Consider the following 22,934-nt stretch of genomic DNA (forward strand, 5'->3'; position numbering starts at 1 on the left):
TTGCTGAACCCCAGCTCTCATCTTTCTTCTTCCCAGGAGAATATTGGGGGTGATATAATCTATCCCGATTGGTCCTCTCCCTGGGCTTACCCATGCTCCCCAGTGTGGACACTTCGGAACCATCAAACCCTCCGGGAAAGGAAGAGGAGGACCCCCTCCATCCATCAAAGGTAACCAGGCCAATCTCCTTTGACACTCATCTGTATGTAGTCATTCCGTGTACTGTAGGGATAGTGCAGGGTACTTTCATGTAGTATATGGATATGCATAGAACATACGAACAGTCAGCCTCCCCAGGGCATGGGCATCTGCATACATGGCCATCAGAACAAGTACAGACCCTGAAGGGCACAGTGTCCCTGCCACTGTCCACAGTAAGCCCACCCGCAGTGTTTCCAAGCCCATCCCCTATTCACCGCCCAGTAGCAGCCTTCTGGTGCAAGGCGCCTCTCACGCCCTAGAGGCCCCTCCTCCATGACCACCTGCTTGCATTCTGACCTGACATGACTGTCCTCCTCACAGCACTCAGAGGGAACTCTAAAAACATACATCACACCCCTGCCGCTCCCTATAGAACATTCCTGTGGCTCCCTCAGCAGGGCCCCGACATGGCTCAGCCCACCTCCGATGAGGCACCCAGGTTTCCTTCCAACACCTGGGAGAGGATCCCTGCCCGCCCGGCCCTCACTCTGCAGGGTCCTTTAGGGCACTTGGCCCTGTCAGCGCCTGCGAGGAGCAGCCCCCTTGCGTGTGTGAGGGGGACAGTAGTGGCCCACCAGGGCTGTGAACACTGCAACCCAGGGCGCAGGACTTATAGGAGGCTGCAGCCGTGAGTAGAGAGGTCAGGGAGGGAGACAGCTGAGGAGGGAGCCTCTCAGCAGAGCCGTGGCCCTCAGGGAGCCCTGCAAGCAGCAGACACAAGTGCCAAGACCCCAGGGAGGCAGGACCGGCGGGGGCCAGTGGGGGCCAGGGACCGGCGGGGGCCAGCGGGGGTCTGAGAGCGGCGGGGCCAGCAGGGATCCAGGAACTGGTGGGGGCTAGTGGGGACTAGCGGGGGTCTGGGAACAGCAGGGGCCAGCAGGGGTCCGGACACCAGTGGGGGCCAGCGGGGAGGCCAGGTGAGCAGAGGTAACAGCACTGGGGACTGGAGGGGAGGGGGTGAGCATAAATGCAGGCCCTCACTGGCTTTATTCCACCCTGAGCCCCTGCAGGAGTTGAACACAGAAGGGGCTGGGCTGGCTTTGATTTTTAAAAGCTGAAGCATCACTCTGACCCTTGAGCGGAGAAAAGACTAGATGGCAGGAGGTGCGAGGGTGGAGAAGGGTGGGGGCGGGGAGGCCAGTGAGGAGGCTGTGGGTCACAGTTCGGGGAACAGGACGGCGGCTCGCCCCGGCGGGGATGGTGGAGGGCACGAGCATGATCCCCTTCGGTTGTTTTGAAGATCGAGGTGGCAGAACTTGCTAGCAGTTGGATTCCTCTTCTCCAGGGAAGGAGAAGAAACAAGGAGAATACAGGTTTGGGCCTGAACCTTGGATGTTTGGGACTGCTACTTGCTAAGCTGAGGGCGCCTGGGGCAGGAAACGATTTGGGAAGGTAAAACTAAGAGTCTGGTCTGGATGCAAGAAACCCGAGACTCTGGCTGCCATCCCAAGGCCCCCTGAGTAGGCCGGGCTGAGACCGGCTGGAGCAGTGAGCGTTGGCATTTCTGGGGTCCAGCCTCAGGGGACTGATAGTCTATCTGTCTCGCACTAGAACTGAACATCGCCACAGGGGAAGGGACCTGGTCAGTCTTGTTCACGTTATATCCCTAAGGGCAATGTGCCTGGCAAATGTTTGTTGAATTGGTGAACAAACTAATACATATAAAAAGCCTTACCTGTGTGCAAAAGTTAAATATTATTTGACCCAATTTCAATTCTATCAATTTATTCTACAAAATTAATCAAGCAAATACTCAAATATTTATGTACAGATGCTCATCACGACCTTGTGTATAATAGCAAAAAAATGGAAAGCAAACTAAATGCTCGGCAGTGCGGAGGTTGAAGTGTTACGTGCCCATATAAAACACCCCAGAATAGTCAAGCTGGAAGGGTCATCAGAGCTTCATGCTATGCTTACGAGACACGCAGAGAACTTACGGTCCACCTTGGTTTTTTAAAGCATATATATCTGATATGATAGTCTTCAGGATAAACACAAACGTTTTATAGTCAGAACTTTTTGATACTAGGACTACTAAAATTTTATAGTTGGAACTTTTTGATACGAGGACTTTTACATTTTTCCTGTCTCGTATCCATATTCTTTATTATTTTATATATTAAAAAATGATTTTGAAATCCTAGTGGGAAAGCATCACACACAGACACAGCCCCCTGCTGTGCAGAGTCCCTCTTCTCTGCAGGTGCTTATTTGTGGAAAAGGGCCATATTTGGCCATCTTAGCCTTGAAGCCACCCTGCAACCTCCCAGCAATACCAGCTCGCTCCCCAGGACAGACAGATGGACACCCCATCAAGTGTGCATTGGATGCCTGACCCTGGACCTGGAGCAGTGGGGACAGTGGGAGACAAGAGGGTCCCCACCTTCAAGGGACCCAGAAAGACCTCCAATGACACCTCAGAGGGGCGGGCCCTTGAAAGAAAGAAGAGATTGGAGAGATGGGGTGAAGCGAGCCTGGCGGGTGGGAGGGATTCTTGGGAAATGAGAAATGGAAGCAGAACTCAGCAGCCCTAGCGCCTTGGCAGGAGGGGCGGCCGCAGCTGGTCCTGGGGGCGGGCAGCACAGGAGCCCGAGCCTGTGGGGTGGGCGGCAGGGCCAGCCTGGCCAGGTCTCAGAGCTCGCTCCCTAATTGATTCTGCCTGTGCTACAAAGGCAACGGGCTCGCCAATGAAGGCAGAGCTCATGGACGCTCGCCCGCATCTCCGGTTATTTCTTCTTTCCACACGTTTGTTGATAGTGACACCGAACAGAGGGGGACCACCCACCAGAACCTTCAACTTCAGACAGCGGGAATGTCTAAACACAGCAGACACTGCTCTGCGTCAACTCCAGTCGAAATCCCAGGTTACAGGCTGGGGTTGTTTGAAGGGTTCCAACCAGGTCCCGTCTGGGGTGTCAGTAAAGAAGAGGTGCCTCCTCTAGTGGTCAGATACACTTTCATATCACACGGGAGAAGAAAGCCAGTTCAATACTCGTTAAAAATAATAATAATAAAGACGGAATCCTAAAACTCAGCCTACCTACCTCAAAATGTCTACAATTCAGGACTCGTTTCTTCTCCTTATATTTTTAATTCCTCACTCGAGGATTTCTTTTCCATTTATCATCAGATAGAGTGGGAGGGAGGGAGAGAGAGACAGAAAGAAATATCAATGTGATAGAGCTACATCAACTGTTGCCTCCTGCACGACCCGACCAGGACCTGGGACAAACCGCAACCGAGGTATGTGCCCTTGACCAGAATCAAACCCGCGACTCATTGGTCCACTGAGCCAAACCGGCCAGGGCTTAAATGCTCTTCTGAAGGCATTTCATAAACAGGTAGAAAAAAAGAAATATTTATTCTCAAAGCTAATACATTTGAGACCGATCCCAAGGTTGGCATCCCACAAGGACCTGTGTTTAGAAGGACCCAACCTCTGGTCCAATGCTCTTGTGTTACCATCTTGAAATTCTCAAGTGTTGAACTAAGAGCCCTGACATTTCCCTGTGCACGAGGCCCTGCAGCTCCGGCAGCCAGTCCTGACGCAGGCTGTGGCTTGGACCCTGGCATTCTGTCAGCAGGCTGTCTCCACTCTCAGACTTTCTTAGTCTCTACTGAAATGTCCACCATGTCATCAGTGCCTGGTTTGACTTCCCAGGGTCCTGAAAGGCTAAAATAAGAACAAAGAATTCTTTTCCTTAGCTGGGAACTGCACATAGAGTCCTTCACAACTATTAGTTTGATAGGCTAGCTATTAAAATGAACCAATGTCAACTGTCAGGAAACAATGGAATGATTTAGAAAGCAACTCATAACAGTGAAAGCACTTGATATTTTAACTCCAAAAATTAGTCATACAGTTAAATCATGCTCCCGAGACCTGGACTGTCAGCGGTAACAAGAGCTCGGCAGGTTCATGCTCTGGGATCCCCCACATTCACACAAATCCAAGCAGATTGGCTAATCTGTAGGTGACTGCAGCCTAAGATTTGGGGTTACACTAGACCCCAATGGTGTCCAGTCCTAGGTTTGGGGGCCAACTGCAATAGAATTTCCTGAACACTTATTTAAAACATCTGGGCTCCAGGCTGAGAGGTTCCGATTCAGTCTATTTGGGTCGGCTCAGGATTCTACACAACTTGTTTAATGTTGCCCGTGGGATTCTTCAGCCCAGCTGCCCAGTTTGGGTCACCTTCTACCTCGATGGGAATTTAGAAAATATTTCAGTCAAAACACTTTTAGTGAAATGTGACCAGTCTCATCCAGCATGCTGACTATGCTAACGGTGTGGGTACTGGCTGGCTACACTGGATCCATCACCCAACTCCAAGTGCAACATGTTGGGTACATAATGTGGGCATCTCCAAGAAAATAAAAATAACACCTGATTGTCAGTGAAAATGAATCGGAAGTGAAGAAACCCACAGGCAGGGAGGTGCAGCGCAGCCTCCCGTCCCAGGAGTGCAAGGACAGGGAGGGCCCCAGGGGCGGGGTGCAGATCGCCCTGGGAGAACAGCTCCTTCTAGGACTCTCGGCTTCCACACCCATCGCTAGATGTACCCCAGCGAAGCCACGGCGTAGGAGGCCCATACAGGTGTGCAGAAGGGTGGCCCTAAACAAATACAGCAGGAGACTCCGTGTGTGAGCAGCTCCCTCGGTGCCTCACAACACACTCTATTATCTGCAGTTTCCAAAACACATCCTTGAGGCAACGCAGTGGGACAGTCATGAGAAATCAGCTCCAACCAGGGCACCCTGATTTGTGCTGGATGTTCCGCTGGCAGACCCAGCAGCTGGCTGTTCAATGAGGTCAGTCCAGCTCGATCCAGCAAGAGCTCACTGCAAATACCCAAGAAATCTGCTAGATTTAGACAAATCCTTTGGGTATTACCACTATAAGAACATCTCTCTAAAGATAAGAGGCAGTGACACGGTGTAAATGCCGTCTGCTTTGTGCAGGGAAGGTGTTTAATGAAGAAGAGACAGCTCCCGAATTAGCAACAGGACCCACACAATGAGGAAGGGGCGCTCAGGGGGCTCAGGCTGGAGGGAGCAAGGCTACAGGAGGCTCCTTCCATCATCTTTCAGGCAAGCGTGTGATTTCTGCGCAAACGTGCCATTTTATCTCATCCCCCGGCGAGGCGACAGGCTGCACCACACACTGCTTGAGGATGCAGAACTGGCAAGTCAGACAACAGCTCCTTCCTGGGCAGTGCCCTCAGTGCCAACCCCAAAGTGCTTCAGGTGACTGAGTGACTACAAACCCCGGGCTGTGCACGGCCGGTGCCAGCTGGCGTACGCGGCCAGGGCTGTGGGCGGGCAGGGCACAGCGTCCTCCTCAGGCTCACCGATGGCAGCTGAGCCACAGACCCTGACAGCTGTCCCTCCACCCCACCCTCTGCCCCTGGGGCCAGTGGACTCATTAATGCTGGGATGAGCTGGCATCCAGACCCAGACCTAAGAAACAACACAGCATTAAAACCTTCAGTGGCTCAGTTGGTTGGGCATAGTCCCACACACCAAGAGGATGCGGGTTAGGTTCCAGGTCAGGGCACGTGCCTGGGGTCGCAGGCTCAACCCCCAGTAGGGGGCGTGCAGGAGGCAGCCAATAGATGCTTCTCTCTCACCGATGTTTCTCTCTCTCTCTCCCTCTCCCTTCCTACCTCTAAAATCAATAAAAACATATTTTAAAAATAAAAAGCAACAGGTGTAATCCCTCGGAAGTAATTGAAGATAAAGGGCAGGCCCAGGGCTGCTTTTCCACCATGGAGGGGGAATGGGCATATGAAAGCCCATTGTTCCGGCTGCCAGGTTTTACATATATAAATATATATATAATTATTATTAGTTACTTTTACTTACAGACTCCTGAACAGTAAATTAATACAATTAAGAGTGATATTCATTGACTCCTCATTACCACCAACTGGAGTACAGGTCACACCTGAGGTCACTTCCAATGACCGGAGACGGGCCATCGAAACAGCTAAGAGAAATGCTGAACTTTCCGGCTGCACTCACATGAAAAGTGCTCACATTTGACATTTTTTGATCAACAAAGAGCAGTTTAATATGGTACCCCCTAATAGCTTTGTATCCCGGGCAAGTCCCCCTGGATTCTTTTCAGCCGATATACACTATGAGACCGCAGGGTGTGACCTCCGCTCCCCCAGAGTCTGTGATGACCAGGCGAAAGGAGAGAGAAGAAGGGGCTTTGGAAAATCAGGAGCCACCGCCCAAGCGGGAGGGAGGTGCGACGGTGTTCCTGCCACCCTGGTCACACGCGCCACGGAGGGGCCAGGGACACTGTGCCTGCAGGCCACTCAGGTGGGGTTTTAAAATGCATGGGGGGCCTCTTGCCAGTTACATTTTCTTTGATGTCTTCCTATCAGTAGCACCTGCCATAAAAATAGCATGGATTTTAGTGTAAGACAGGACTTTCTCAGACATTAGATATAGACCAAAAGCCCAGAGCCTCAGGGCGATGGTCACAACAGTGTTCTCCTCACAGGCTCTGGAGTGGCCTGTGGGGAGGGGCAGATGCTCTGGGCCATGCACTCACAGTCACTCAGAGATTGTTCTATCTACTGATGGCCAAGGACACAGCGGGCATCCACGGGCTGACCTCTTTCTGCGCCACAGTCTAAGGTAAAACCCCCTTTACCAGTCACTCCGCACCTGTGAATCATGGGCAGCACATTCTAGCTTAGTGGTCCAGGGTTTCCACTAATACAGGTGGGTGTGGGGGTGCTAACGTGTGCCCATGAGACCTGGACGCAGAGGGCGGGTATCTGGGAGATGCCCCGGGACGTGGCTTGCTCTGCAAACTGCTGTTTATCCTTCATATATTCTCTCTTCCTATATATTAGCCTTTGGGGGCAGAAATACTTCCTAAGAAAGCATTAATAATCACTATTTCTTAGGTGAATAATTAACCACCCACAACAGTGAAGATGCTGGGCACTGTGACAGCTGATGGGTCCCAGCAGCACTGTGCCTGGCCCACCGTGACATCTGCCAACACAGGCAGCCCTCCTCCCCAGGCGTCTTCTCTGGGGCCCGGTCATGATGTCTCAAGTTCTGTGCAGCTCTGGGGAAGCATCGATGAAAAGCTGATCAAAGCTCCAATGCCATCCTCCCAGTCCATCTTGCCCAAGCCCGTGTGTTCGAATTAGAAGGAAGGGGGCCGTTGCCCTCAATCTATGGACGGGGAGAAAGGGCAGCCTGCAGGTGTGAGGGGACACGCATGCTGACCCATGGCTAGTCACTGTGGCCAGGACACACCGCTACTTAACCTAGTTCTCAACAGTTAGGCATTTCCACCTCTAAAATGACCCAGCTCCTCAGCCCAAAATAAAGACTGTGTGTTTTTTTAGTTTGTTTGAAATATATGTTTATTGATTTTTTTTAGATAGCAAGAAAGCAAGAAGGAGAGAGAGATAGAAACATTGATGTGAGAGAGAAACATCCATCAGTTGCCTCTTGCATGCCCCCTACTGGGGATCGAGCCCGCAACCTGGGCATGTGCCCTGACCAGGAATCGAACCAGCAACCTCTTGGTGCGTAGAATGACACTCAACCACTAGGCCACACCAGCCGGACACAAAATAGAGACTGTTGATCGGAATTTAAATTCACCCCGATGACTCAAATTGTCACGCTGAACGGTAACTCTAGTGGATATATGTACGTTGCTGTAACTTTTATCGAAACCCTAGACACCCCACGCTGTTGTCTGAGTACTCCTGGCTGTTTGATGTAAGTGATTTTTGGTGTCCCCCTCACCCCCAAACATCAGAATGTCAGCTCCCATTTTTCAGTGGCCAGTTTGCCCGCCTCTGGCTTTTCCTTTTCCTCTCAAGATCTGAGACCTGTGGGAAACAGGAGCAGTAAGAGAAAATGAGTACCCCTTGCTGCTCCCACTCACCTGTTCAGTAGTCGGGTCCAAGCACCTAGAGGGCTAGGGCTCCTGAGCGCTGCAGCAGAAGTAAATCGCGAACTGTGCGTCTACAGAGGGGACTTTCAGGTTGTGGTGAAGGTGGGTGAAAGATAGACAAATGTACAAGTAGATTAATAGAAAGAAATATCTGTCTCCAGGGCTCACAAGAGTCAGAGCAGAATGACATGGAGAAGGTCAAGGAAGGTGAGCTTTAGGCTGAGATCTAACCAACAAAAGGAGTATGTCTCCTTCTTCCAGACCCATGAATCGGTGCTGAGGTCCGAAGGAGGTGGGGATGGACATGGCGGAGAGTGGGGTGATAGGAGACTGCGCATGCCCAGAGTGGATGAAAAGCACAGACTGGATGGCAGGGTCATATCCCCCAAGGCCTTGCATTCACTGCAAAGGAGGTTAGATTTCATTCCAGGAGGAACAGGAAACCTTGGGAAGGTTTGGATCAGGAGACTGACTTGATCTGATGTGCTACCTACTTCCTTCCTTCCTTCCTTCCTTCCTTCCTTCCTTCCTTCCTTCCTTCCTTCCTTCCTTCCTCCCTCCCTCCCTCCCTCCCTCCCTCCCTCTGTGGTTTTGACGGACAGCCCGCTCCTATGCCAGAGGCAGTGGAAACAGTGGTGAATGCAACATCGTCGAGTAGAATAGTTTAAGCATGGCTGGGTCAGAAAGAAAGAGGGAAGGAAGGAGGCTGGGAGAGAAGGGGGTGAGGGGAAATGTCATAATTGCAAGAGATGGAAATGGACAGAAGGCATATCAGGGAAGACTTGGCACTGGGGGACCTAAATATTCAATCTTCCAAGGGGGGGAAGTTCTGAGTGAAAGGTCATAGCAGCTTACAAATTAGATCTTGACAACTGGCATATATGGGGACTTCCCCCCGGGGTGCCGGGAAGTATCCCCTCTCTCGTCACTAACAGGAAGTATCCCCTCTCTCGTCTGCACCTGTCCTGAGAGCAATGGGGAGGCGGCGAAGGCACCTCAGGTTCCCCGGGCTCTGGGCTGCAGCCCAGAAGCTCACACGGTGGGGCAGCCGGGCAGGCGGGGTGCTACAGGGGAGATGACAGCGGGAACCAGGAGCTGCAGAGGGGCCGCGGGGGCAGGGACGTGGGAGAGGGTGGAGACCACCGGGAGGAAGGATGGGTGGGAATCAGAGGCGGAGGAGGGGACTTGCAGGTGTATGTTGATTTGGGCACCTGGGTAGGTGGTGGGACCATTCCTGGGATGGGGAGAGCGGAAAGAGGAGGGTGTCCCTAGGTAGTTCTTCCTGCCCTGCCTCCCAACCCAATCATTTTTTCCTTCACTTTTGGCTAATAACCAAATTGCTTAAAATTACGTGCCAAGTAAGAGTGAACCGTTTCTGAGAGAGTCCAAGGGATCCCATCGAGAGTTGGCTTTGCCCTCCCACTGAGGCGTGGTGAACGGGTCTGTGAGCTCTCGGCAAAGGGCGCGTGAATACCTGTGATCAGGTCGTCCAGTATGTCCCGGACACAACCACCTCCTGGGGTCTCGGATTTGATCAGCTTTTCATCGGTGCTGCCCCAGAGCTCCACAGAACTCGAGACATCATGACCGGGCCCCAGAGAAGACGCCTGGGGAGGAGGGCTGCCTGTGTGTGCCAATGTCACGGTGGGCAAGCACAGTGCTGCTGGGACCCCTCAGCTGTCACGGGGCAAGTCAAGGCATGGTCACCAAAAGCACGGGGACTAGAGGACAGAGTTTACAAAAGGCAGTCTCTAGTGTTTCCTGGTGGGAACTGGGGAAATGGCAGGGGTACGACCGCCAGGTCACTGCCAAGCAACAGCAGGAAAGAGGTTTGCTTCATACTCACCTCCTTAGCTGAGGGGCACACAAAGAAGGAGAATAAGACGAAGACGAAGACGAAGACGAAGACGAAGACGAGGACGAAAATGAAGACGACGACGACGAAGAAGAAGAAGAAGAAGAAGAAGAAGAAGAAGAAGAAGAAGAAGAAGAAGAAGAAGAAAAGAGGGGAGGGGAGGGGAGGGGAGGGGAGGGGAGGGGAGGGGAGGGGAGGGGAGGGGAGGGGAGGGGAGGGGAGGGGAGGGGAGGGGAGGGGAGGGGAGGGGGAGAAGACCTGGCATGCACAGCCACAGGGAAGTCCAAGATAAAGAACTCAACAAAGTCCCACTTGGGTAGAGATAAACAATGAATGAACTTTTGGATTATAGGTCACTTCCTCCTTTATACAAACAAGTGGTTCAGCCCTTTCTGCTAAGGTGGGCACCAAACTCCCTAAGAATACCTGATCACACAGACCCTCCCAGCACATCATGTTCAATGCTGCTCCTTTAAATGCTGAATCTGAATTAGGCTTTTTTCTGCATGGCAAGACTTTAGAAGAATAAAGTGGTATTGAACCATGTCAGAAAGGTAAGGTAAGCCTACATGCTCAGGTGGTGAGGATAGTAGAAGGACAGTGTCCGGGACATAAGATGGGTATCAGTGACGGGATCCTGCCTCCTGAGGGTGTGTCCCTTAAGCTCTCTCTGTGTCTCCATCTGTCATTCCCCTGCTCAATCAGCTGACCACATACATGTGGGCCCAGGACTCCCCATGTATATAAAGTAACAGTAATATGATAGTGATCATGAGAATCGAATGAGGAGTATTTTCTAAATTGTAAACACGATATTTTCTAAATAATAAGCTACTATATTATTCATATTACTTCTTATATCTACCTCTACTTACAACATCTATCCAGGTTTTCTGGCTTTCAGGTTAAATGTAAATGAACTGAGAAATCAGAAATCAGTCAACTGGCAAGTCTATCCAAGGTGGGGAGTCAGCCCAAGGTAGAGACCCAGCCTCTCGCACCAGAAGAGCTCACAGGAGATGAGAGCAGGGTTACCTGCCCACCCACTCCAGCCCTCAGCCGCCGACTCCAGGCCCTTCCAGAAAGATGTTAACCTGAGTGCAATGTAGGTTCTTGATTTAACTTCTTGATTTGACTTCTCCTCCTAGTCTGGTCCACAGTCTACACCAGGGATCAGCACCATAGGGGCCTGTACCGATTTGGGTGAACAAAATTTTACTGGCACACAGTTATAGCTGCTTTCACGCTCCGATGGCAGAGCTGAGTAGTTAAAGCACAGCCCGCTGAGCCTCAAATATTCACTGTCTGGGCCTAGACCCTGATCTAGACTCATACAAGGGGTTCACAGTGAGCACACTATACTAAGTGAAGATTAACAACATTTTTAAAACTATATTAATGGTTTTAACGCAAATTATGCATTAGTAAATATTCACTGATCTGGATAGTCCCCCACAAATGGCTTGACTGTTTCAAGCAAGTGAATTTTGTGACATTAATATAAATACATCATCAAGTAGAAAGGGGAACATAATTGAGCTTGGTTTCCGGACTACATCTCCCACTGAACGTCTCTAGGTCATCACTGGGTAACTCCATGGCCACAAAGCTACGACACAAGGAACCCAGCAACTCTGATGTGCACTTTTGTTAATTCGTGGACGTCCAGCTAATCCCCTGGGAAAAGATCAAAACTGAGAGGGAGATGACAGTTCTGTGGGTTTCGGAATGAGCCTTAAACAGAGTCGTGCCATTCAGTGGATTTCGGAACATCTCCACGATAAAACCAGAGAACAAGCGTATCATCCTCCTTCCTCCCTCACCCCAGAGAGACCACAGGAGGTTCATTTTAAGGTCTGATGGATGGATCGGAAGGTCTGAAATAGATTACAAGGAGAGTCAGCTTGTTTGAAGTCTATATTTGAGCTCCAGGCTCACCCAATTTGTCATGGTCTCTTTTTACTTAAAGAAAAAAAATATAGTGAGCTATTTGGTACATAAAGCAGCAAGACAAAATTCTCTCCAGACAGTAAACAATACTTTTAAAAGCCCAAAACAGAAACTGAGCGCCTTGAGCTCACTTGCTCAGGGAGGGTGTGTCGTGGGCTATTTCAAGCCACGTCTCAGGAAATCTGTGCATGAGGACCATTTAGTCTGAGCAAGGCCAGCTCTGCACCTTAACCTTGTTCTTCTACCTCAACTCTCATTGAGATTCTCTCACTCCTCTTCCAGATTGTTATTTTCGTTAAAATTGTTTTTTCTTTATTGATTTTAGAGAGAGGACGGGAGAGGGAGAGGGAGAGAGAGAAACATTAATGAGAGAGAATATTAACCGGCTGCCTCCTGCATGCCCCCCACTGGAGGTCGAGCCCATAACCTGGGCTTGTGTTCTGACCAGGAATCGAACCTCTGTGCGTGGGCCAACACTCAACCACTGAGCCACACCGGCTGGGTCTCTTTTAGATTTTTAAATGAATTTACTTGAATACTGTTTTAATTAAAATGATCTAGTTCTGATTCTTTAGGTGGTCACCTGCATATTGGGAAACCAGTTAGCTGTCACTGGACTAAGGGTACATGACATAATAATCCCAGATGTCACCTTCTAGAAATGCTTTCTCTGGAAGAAGCATTAATATGGCCACCACGGAAACAGTCAGAGGATGAAAAGTCCAGGAAAGACTCACCTTTCCCGGCATAAGAACTCGTCAGGATACCCCTGGATATTTTCAGCGAAGGATGAACGCCCCAGAGGACCTGGCACAGTGCAGTCAGAATCACTGCACTCGGAGGCTGCAAGGCCAGCATCAACGCGCACAGTGCCATCTCCACTCAGGGTTAGACAGAGGTCATTATCCTATGCCCCTGTTTCACAAAGAACATGAGAGCATGCTTTCCAAGCTGCCATCCAGGGCATTTGGCCTCAGCCAGACAGACTAGTGAGGACTGCCAGCCCTGCTAACAGATCATTTCACCCACAGTGTAATTCAAATTGTCCTGGTTATATCAAAATAATGAGTGAGTTTCATGCTTTTGTCTTCATTGTTTCATGAATCATCTACTGAAACAAACAGAAAGATTTTTCAAACAAAATCTTCTCCCAGGTGGCTCATCTATTCATTCATTCATTCATTCATTCATTCATTCATTCACTCATTCATTCATTCATGCTTCTACTGAGCATCTACCTTTCAGGTAGTGGCCTGGATGCCCAGTCTTTTCCTTCTGGAAAACCAACCAGGTCTGTGCAACACAGGCCTGTCTGCTACCACAGCTGCAGATACCTGGACCAGGCTGTTAGCTGAGCTGCTCCACCTTCTAGAGATGCAGCTGTGGGTCCAGAATGGGCACCTGACCCAACAGAATCCATCAGAGTCCACAGAAGACATGCAGTGGAGGTAGCTGGAGAGCGGAGGGAGGATTCATAACATTGCATTTAAGGCTTTGGTGCAGTCTTTTCCACCCCAGGACTTTGCAGTTAGGTGGGCGGATAGAAATTCCTGCTTTGTTTCTTTGAATTTGCTACTCTCTTTTCATGCCACTGAGTGAGTCCTGAATGCATATGGTCTAACACCAACAGATGATAAAAATGGAAATGGTTCAAATTAGTCAAAGAAGCTCACTTTTGTTTTAAAATATCCCAAGATTTCAATGAAATGTAAATAAATGCTTTGTTTTCTGAGATTTTCTCAAAATAAAATGAGCCAAAAGTAAGAATATTAGAACTTTAATCAGTATTTTTTACACGCAACTAAAGCAACCTTATACATGTTGTTCAACTGTTCACACTGATTTGATAAATCTCCCATTTAAGAGTTCCTCATATACCTCAGATTTTTTTTTTTGGTACGTGCCCCTAGTTGAAACCGAACCCGGGACTCTCTGGTCCACAGGCCAACGCTCCAACCACTGAGCCAAACCCGCCAGGGCCCTTCAGATTATTTTTAATCAACCTTTTTATTTTGAGGTAATTATTCTAGATCTGCATGCAATTGTCAGAAAAATACAGGAGATACTATACCCTTTAACTAGTATTCGCTAATGGCATTTTGCAAAATGAAGTACAATATGACACCCAGATACTGAGGGGTTCAGTTGAGGTCCGACAGCCTCATCACCGTGGATCCCTCACGCTGCCCTTTTAAAGCCGCTGACCTCTCCACTCTCACCTCTAACGCCTGGACAGCACTAATCTGTTCTACATTTCTATAATTTTGTCATTTCAAGAATGCTCTATGTAGTATATGTCACTTTGGGATTGACGTTTTTTTCACTCAGAGCAATTCCCCAAAGAGTTAAAGATGTATCTACATTTGGGGATACATCAACAGCTTTTTAAAAATTGCTAACTAGTATTTCACTATATATACAGGGGTGGGAAAAGTAGGTTAAATTATCAGCCATTATTACCTAAAAGATAAATCATAAGTAAGGATACAAAATACTACTACTAATAAGACACATTGACACATTAAACAATAATTAATAAATAATAATACAAGAGTAAGCTCTGTGTCTCATGTACTGACAACTATAACGTACTTACTATAACGTACTTTGCCCCGCCCTCCCCCGCCCCCCGTGCATATGAATCAGTTTGTTTGACCACTTACCTACCGGAGGATGCTTGGGTTGTTCTCCAGTTTGGGGCTATTATGAATAAAGCTGCTATGAACATCTGTGCACAGGTTTTTGTGTGGATGTCAATTTTCATTTCTCTGAAACAATTGCCCAAGAGTGCGCATGCTGGCTCATCTCATCACTGCGTGTTTAGTTGTATAAGGAACTCCCGAGTGTTCGCTAGCATGGCTGCCCCATTTCACACGTCACCAGCAACTTAGGTGTGAGCGGGCCAGTCCCTCCCTGTCGTCAGCACCATGTTTTCTAGTCCTGGTGCTCTTTGATTCAAGTTGTTCTGATAGGTGTGTACTGTTATCTCACTGTGCTTTTAACTTGTATTTCTCTAGTGGCTAGTGATATAGAATGTCTTTCCATGTACTGACTGCTGTCTGTATGTCCTTTCCAGTAAAATGCCTCTTTGTGGCCTTTGCCCACTTTCTAACTGGATTGTTTGTTGAGAGTTATTTATAAATTCTCTATGTACTCATTCTTTATCTAATATGTGGTCTGCAAATATCTTCTCCTAGGCTCTGGGAGGTATTTGAAAACCACGTATCTCTTCATCCTTTCAAGCAGTGTCTTTCACATAGCATAATTTTTTTTTCTAATTTTGATGAGATCCATTATGTCAAATTTTCCTTTCATGGACTGTGCTTTTGGTGTCAGGCCTAAGAATTCTTGGTCTAACTCTAGATTCCAAAGGTTTTCTCCTACATATTTTCAGACAGTGACAGAGTTATACATTTCACATTTAAATCTTTGACCAATTTGAGTTTTATTTTGTTTAAGTTGTGAGGCCTGAGTCAGTTTTGTTTTGTTTTTGCTTTATTTGATGTATGAATGTGTGTGTGTGTGTGTGTGTGTGTGTGTGCGCGCGTGCGCATACTTATGGATGTGTTGGCACCATTTGCTGAAAAGAATATCCTTCCTTCGTTGAATTGTTTATGTACCTTTGTCAAAAATCGATTGGGCATATTTGTATGGGTATATTTCTAAGTTCTCTCTTCTATTCCATCGATCTATAGTCTCCTCCATCAATACCACACTGTCTTCATTGCTAGGTCTTAACATTAGGTAGATTGATTCCTTCTATTTTATTCTTCTTTTTCCAGATTGTTTTACTATTCTAGGTCCTGTGCCTTTCTGTGTAAATCTTAGATTGTCCTTGTCTTTGTCTACAAGAGCTTTGCTGGGATTGATAGGAATTGCTTTAAATTCACAGATCAATTTGAAGAGAATTGACATCTTTACTCTGTTGAGTCTCCCCATGCATGAACATGGTAAGTCCCTTCATTTATTTAGGATTTCTTTGATTTCTTTCATCAGCATTTTATAATTTACAGCATGTAGAGCCTGTACAAGTTTTATTGTTTATTTCTTTGCAGCAATTGTAAATGGTATTGTTTTAAAATTTAGATTTCCACATGTTCATTGTTAGTATATAGAAATGTGATCGGTTTTTGTGTATTTATCTTATATATGTGATTTTGCTGAACTCATTTATTAGTTCTAGGAGTGTTTTGGGGTTTTGCATTTTTGGTAGATTCACTGGGATTTTCTACATATGCAGTCATGCCATCTGAAAATAGGGATAGTTTCATATCTTCCTTTCTGACCTATATGCCTTTTATTTCATTATTGTTGTTGTTGTTGTTAATCTTCACCTGAGGATACCCTTCCATTGATCTTTAGATAGAGTGGAAGGGAAGGAGGGAGGGAGGGAGAGAAAGAGGGAGGGAGGGAGAGAGGGAGAGAGAGAGAGAGAGAGAGAGAGAGAAACATAGATGTGAGAGACACATCAGTTGGTTGCTTCCCACACAATGCCAACCAGGGCCAGAAACTGAACTGCAACTGAGGTACGTGCCCTTGACAGGGAATCAAACCTGCAACCCTTCAGTCCATGGGCCAATGCTCTGACCGCTGAGCCGGGGCTGGCTTGTATGTATGCCTTTTATTTATATTTCTACTTTTATTGCACTGCTAGAACTTACAACACTAGGTTAGGATAGTGATTTGAGCACCAGACAGTGCACCTAAGGGTCACAGGTTCGATTCCTGGTCAAGGGCACGTAACTGGGTTGCAAGTTCAATCCCTATCCAGGTCGGGTGCATGCAGGAGGCAAGCAATCAATGTTTCTCTCTCTCTCTCTCCCCTCTCCTCTCTCCCTCCCTTCTACTCTCTCTAAAAATCAACAGAAAAAATCCCTTGGGTGAGGATTAACAACAACAAAAAGAATTGTAAATGTGGACATCCTTGCCTATTCTGATCTTAAGAGGAAAAACTTTAAAACTTTCACTGTTTCCCTGGCCAGTTTGGCTCAGTGGTTAGCACATCAGCCAGAGAGACCCAGGTTCGGTTCCCCCTAAGGGTATGTACCACAGTTGCAGTTTGTCCCCGGCTCCGGTTGGGGTTGTGCAGGTGGCAGCCAGTCAATGCATCTCTTTCACATCGATGTTTCTCTCTCTCTCTTCCCCTCTCTCTCCCGCTCTATCTGAAGATGAATGCAAAAGTGTCCTTGGATGGTCATTATCAACTTGATACCCCTATTCCTGTTTTGCTGAAAGTTTTAAAGTTTTTAATTGTGAATGTGTGTTGGGTTTTATTCAATGCCTTTATTGAGTTAATTGATGTGATCATATGATTTTTCATGTTTAGCCTATTAATATGGTGAGTTACATGAACTGGTTGGATACTGATGTTGAACCAGCCTTATATACCTGGACTAAATCCTTGTTGGTGATGGTGTATAATTCTTTATGTACATTGTTGGATTTGATGTGCTAAAATTTTGTTGATGATTCTTATAAGTTCATGAGGAATACTGATCAGTAGTTTTCTTCTGTATTTTGGTTTATCAGGGAATTATTAACTTTATTAAAAAAAACTTGGAGGGATTTTCTTTCTCTTCCTTTTTTCTGAAGAGATTCTGTAAAATTGGTGTTAATTCTTCTTTAAATGCTTGAATGCTTTAGAATCATCCAGTGAAATCATTTAGGACTCAAAAAAATATTTGGAACTTTATATTATGAATTCAATTTCTTGAATATTTATAGGACTATTCAGGTTATCTGTTTCATCTTGGTTGAATTTTCATAGCTTGTAGTTTTTGAGTATTTGGCCCACTTCTTCTATGTTCTCAAATGTATGAGTGTTAAATTGTTTGTAATATACTTTTTATTGTTTTTAATTACTGCAGTAGCTGTAATGATATTCCCTGTTTCACTTCTGATATTGGTGATTTGTAACCTCTCTTCTTTTTTTGTTTTGCTTTGTCAATCCTTACCCAAGGATATTTCCCCATTGATTTTTAGAGTGGAAGAGAAGGAGGGAGGGGGGGGGAGAGAGAAACATGGATATGAGAGAGACACAGTGATTGGTTGCCTCCTGACCGTGTCTGGGCACTGAATCTGCAACCTCTTTATGTGCCCTTGACCGGAAGTTGAACCATTAACCTTTTGGTCTTTGGGCCAATGCTCTAACCACTGAGCCCAACCGGCCAGGGCTAACTTCTCTCCTTTTATTTTCAACAGTCTTGCTAGAGGTTTATCAGTATCTTTTATTTATTTTTTTAAGAACAAACTTTTGTTGTCATTGATTTTTCTCTACTGTCAACCTGTTCCAATTTAATTGGTTTCTGCTTTTTATTATTTCTTTTCCTGTTTGCTTTGGTTTATTTCGCTTTCCTTTTTCTAGTTTATTGTGGTAGAAAGTTAGGCTATTGAGGCTTTTCTCTTTCTTTTTTTTTTCCTCACTCGAGGAGATTTTTTCATTTTTGTTCAGATAGAGTGGGAGGGAGAGAGAGGAAGAGAGAGAGAGAGAAAAACATCGATGTGAAAGGCACACATAGAGTGGCTGCCACCCGCACGACCAACCACGGCCGGGGACAAACTGCAACCAAGGTACATGCCCTTAGCGGGAACTGAACCCGGGTCTCTCTGGACCTCAGGCCGACGCTCTAACCACTGAGCCAAACCGGCCAGGGCCAGGCTTTCCTCTTTCTAATGTCAGCATTCAGTGCTATAAATTTCTCTCTAAAAACTGTAAGAGCTTTGTCCCACATATTTTGTTATGCTGTCTTTATTTTCATTTAATTTTATGTTTTTTATATTTCCTTTAATACCTCCTCTTTGATGCATGCATTATTTAGACGGGTGCTTCATTTCTAAGTGTTTGAAGATTTTTCTATCATCTTTCTGTTATAGATTTCTAGTTGGACTCCATTATTATCAGACAAGTTACTCAGTATGATGTCGACTTTTTTATAGTTGTTGGGGTTTGTATTATGACCCAGGATATGTTTTATCTTGGTTAATGTTTCATGGGTACTTGGAAACAATGTGTATGCTGCTGTTTGGGGGTAAAGTATTCTATAAATGTTATTCAGATCTTATTGATTGATAATTTTGTTCAGTTCTTCTATATCCTTGCTGACTTCCAACTTAGTGGTCTATCAATTAAAGACTGTGAAGTGTACAAGTCCCTGTAACCGTAGGTATTTCTATTTCTACTCCCAGCGGTATAAATTTTTTAAATTTATTTTTGAATTACAGTAGATATACAACATCATAATAGTTTCAGGAGTGTAGCATAGTGATTAGACATTTATATACCTTACTAAGTGATCACCCCAATAAGTCTAGTACCCACCTGACACCATATAATTTTATTATGGTATTGACTGTATTCCCTGTGCTGTACTTTATATTCTCATGACTATTTTTATAACTGACAATTTGTACTTCTTAATCCCTTTCACCTTTTTCACACATTCTCTCAATACCTCTCATCTGGTGACCATCAATTTGTTCTCCCTATAAATTTTCTATTTTGTTTGTTCATTTGTTTTGTATTTTAGATTTCACATTTAAGTGAATCCATATGGTATTTGTTTTTCTCTATCTGACTATTTCACTTAGCATAATACCCTCTAGGTCCACCCATGTTGTTGCAAATCACAAGATTTCATTCTTTCTTACGACTGAGTAATATTCCATTGAATATATGTACCACATCTTTACCCATTTGGCTATCAATAGACACTTGGCCAATGATACATCTGATAAGGGGTTAATATCCAAAATACATAAGAAACTCATACAAGTTAACAACAACAAAAACAATCTGATTGAAATAGGCAGAGGACCTCAGTAGACATTTCTTCAAAGGGGACATATGAATGGCCAACAGACATATAAAAATATGCTCAATATCACTAATCAACAGCTCTGTTAATTTTTGCTTCATGTGTTCTGAAGCTTCATAGTTTAGTCCAGACACATTTAGAATTGTTATGTCTTCCTGGTGGATTAACCCTTTTATCACTATATATTTCCCTTCATTGTCCAATGATTTTCTTTGCTCTGAAGACTTTACCTGAAGTTAATATAGCCACTCCTATTGATGTTTGCATTGTATATCTTCTTCGATCCTTTTACTTTCAACATACCCATGTCCTTGCATTTCAAGTGAATTTCTTGCAAATATACATGGTTGAATCATTTTTTTAATCCACTCATCCAATCTATTCTTTAATTGTTGTGTTTAAACCACTTATGTCAATTAATTAAGACCTAAGTCTACCAATTTATGTCTTTTTCCTGTTCATTTTCTCAGTCATCTCATCCTGTTTCTAAATTCCTGTGAGTTACTTTATGAGTATATCTCTTTTTATTGTTTCCTTTACAGTTGCTCTAGTTATTATAAATATGTAACTTGTCACAATTAACTGGTATCAGCATTTACCAATTCCACTAAAATGTAGAAATTAGATTCCTTTACCCTCCATACTTTAAAAATATGATTGTCTTAAGTATTTCCTCAACAAACATTGGGCACCACATCAGGCGATACTATAATTTTTGCTTCAACTATCAAATATGATTTAAGAACCTCCTGAGAATTAGGATAGTCTATTATACTTACTCCTATTTTTACCCATTCTAATATTCTCTCCTTTCTTTTTTTTTTTTTTTATCCTCACCCGAGGACATTTTTCGATATTTTGTTCAGATAGAGTGGGAGAGAGAGAGAGAAACATTGATGTGAAAGGGACACATAGAGTGGCTGCCACCCACACGATCCAACCAGGGCCAGGAACAAACTGCAATTAAGATACGTGCCCTTAGCAGGAACTGAACCCGGGTCTCTCCAGACTGCAGGCTGACACTCTAACCACTGAGCCAAACCGGCCAGGGCTTCTCTCCTTTCTGAAGTGTCAATCCTTTTTCTGTTATTTCCTTTCTATTTGGAGAACGTCTCTACCCATTCTTTAAGGGTAGATTTACTGGCAATAAATTCTCATAGTTTTCATTCATCTGAAAATGTCTTCATTTCCCCTTCACTCATGAAAGATATTTTCATTGAATATAGAATCCTGGGTTGACAGTTCTTTTCTTTCAGTACCTGAAGAATACTATGTCACTTCCTTCTGGTCTCCATGATTTCACAAGAAACTTGCTGTCATTCAAATGAGTAATTTTAGTAACATGTCCTTTCTCTCTGGCTGCTATCAAGTTTGTATTGCCTTGTCTAATTGTGTTTAGTTATTATGTGTCTCGCCATCGATTTACTTGGGTTTATTCTATTTGGAATTTGCTTAGACTCTTGAATGCATATATTTATGCCTTTCATTAACTGGGAGAAGTTTTCAGACAATATATCGTCAAACATCTATCCAGTTCTACTCTTTCTCCTCTCCTGGAACTTCCCTGACATGACTGCTTGCTTTTGTTATTGCCCCACATGCCCCAGGGACTCTGTTTATTCCAGTCCGTTATCGCTCTGCTCTTCAGATTGGGTAATTCTATTGCTCTGTCCTAACGTTCACTAGTGTTATCGCCTATCATCTCCGCTAGGGAGCCGATCCAATGAGCATTTTATTTTTGTAACCATATTTTTTCAGTTCTATCATTTCCATTTGGCTCTTTTTTGTAACTTCCATTTCTTTGCTGAGATTTTTGATTTTTTTGTTTGCTTGAAGAGAATTCCTAATTGCTTGTTGAATGAACTGGATCATTTCAACATCTGATTCATGTCAATATTGACTTGTGTTGATTATCTTTGCTCACTCATGTTGTGATTTTCCCAGGTCTTGGATGACAGGGAATGTTTGTATTGCATTCTGAGCATTTTGGATTATATATCATGAGACTCCAAGTCCCATTCCATCTTTTTCCTTAGCATTCAATCTTTCTGTTGAGGTGTATGCAGCAAGTGGATGTTGGTGGGATGGAGAATAACTCTCTGCTCAGCCCCACCGTGGAGAGCTACACATTGTCCCATTGGTGTTTGGCTGGAGTAGGAAAGGTATTATCTCAAAGGCTCTCTTGGATAGGCCACCCCTCTGGTCCTTTAGCTAGAGGAAAAGATTTGTTTTGTTTTTTTTTAAATCTGTGTCTATTGTTAGTTCGGGTGGGAGTCATCTGGATTGCTCTTTTTGGGATCTATGGGAATCAATAAAAAAATCTAGGGAACTCCCCTATGTCTTTAGATTAGGTTGTGTACAGGGATTTTTATTTGTAAGGGGGTGAATCTAATTGAAATGTGGCTACTCCATATTGGCAGAATCAGAGTCTGGATTGCTTTCTATATTCAAAACCACTCCAGTCTTCAATACCCATAAATGCAAAGACAATTTTACATAAATTCTTAGCCCACCTTCTCTAACAATTTTTTTTCATTCATAAGACTTTGTATCTCCAAGTATCTCCAAATATCAAACAGACCCTGTTCATTGGGAAGTTACCTAAAGGAAGGCCTTGATCATTTTAAGCATCTTTTCTATTTACTGTTGCAAGCACCATCACTGGACACTTCTCGGAGGCTTAGAAAATGTTCTGATGCTGCTATATTGGGAAAGGGATGGAATCCAGACCCAGGCAATAGCCAAACAAAGGGAAAGTCCCTAGAAAAATCTGCCTGTAGGTATGTTATTTGTTCTCACCTTAGCCTAGAAAAGGGCCATAAACAAACATTCCCTAGATACACTTGTTCTTTGAACTACAATGTACCTGTTTCTCTCTCATAAAAACCAAGTTTGTTATGTATGATATTTCTTCACCTCAAACTGAAGCTTGGATGTTAATTCTGGTATAATTTTTTCCTTCTCACCTGTGTTCCAGTGGTAATGAATTGTTCTCAATCCTCTGTCATTCATTCCTGCAAAGATGTCCAACCAGGTGCTTCTACCTCTTGCATCTAAGATAGCACCAAGTCACTCCCATTCGGGCAAGGGTTCTCCCCAGCACACAGTGCCTCACAGAGGCCTGCCTTGGCCATGGGCCTCAGCCACCCCATGGGGGTCCACTCTCCAGGGC

At 45.3% G+C, this 22,934-nt stretch overlaps 1 protein-coding gene across 2 annotated transcripts in view; it reads right to left on the minus strand.

Annotated features, from left to right (window-relative positions):
• Nucleotides 1-22,934, minus strand: part of CACNA2D3 (calcium voltage-gated channel auxiliary subunit alpha2delta 3) — an 874,937-nt gene that overhangs the window by 434,255 nt on the left and 417,748 nt on the right. The window lies entirely within an intron of this gene.

The sequence above is a fragment of the Molossus molossus genome, unplaced genomic scaffold (assembly GCF_014108415.1).
Source record: "Molossus molossus isolate mMolMol1 unplaced genomic scaffold, mMolMol1.p scaffold_m16_p_18, whole genome shotgun sequence".
In the NCBI taxonomy this organism is placed as follows: Eukaryota; Metazoa; Chordata; class Mammalia; order Chiroptera; family Molossidae; genus Molossus; species Molossus molossus.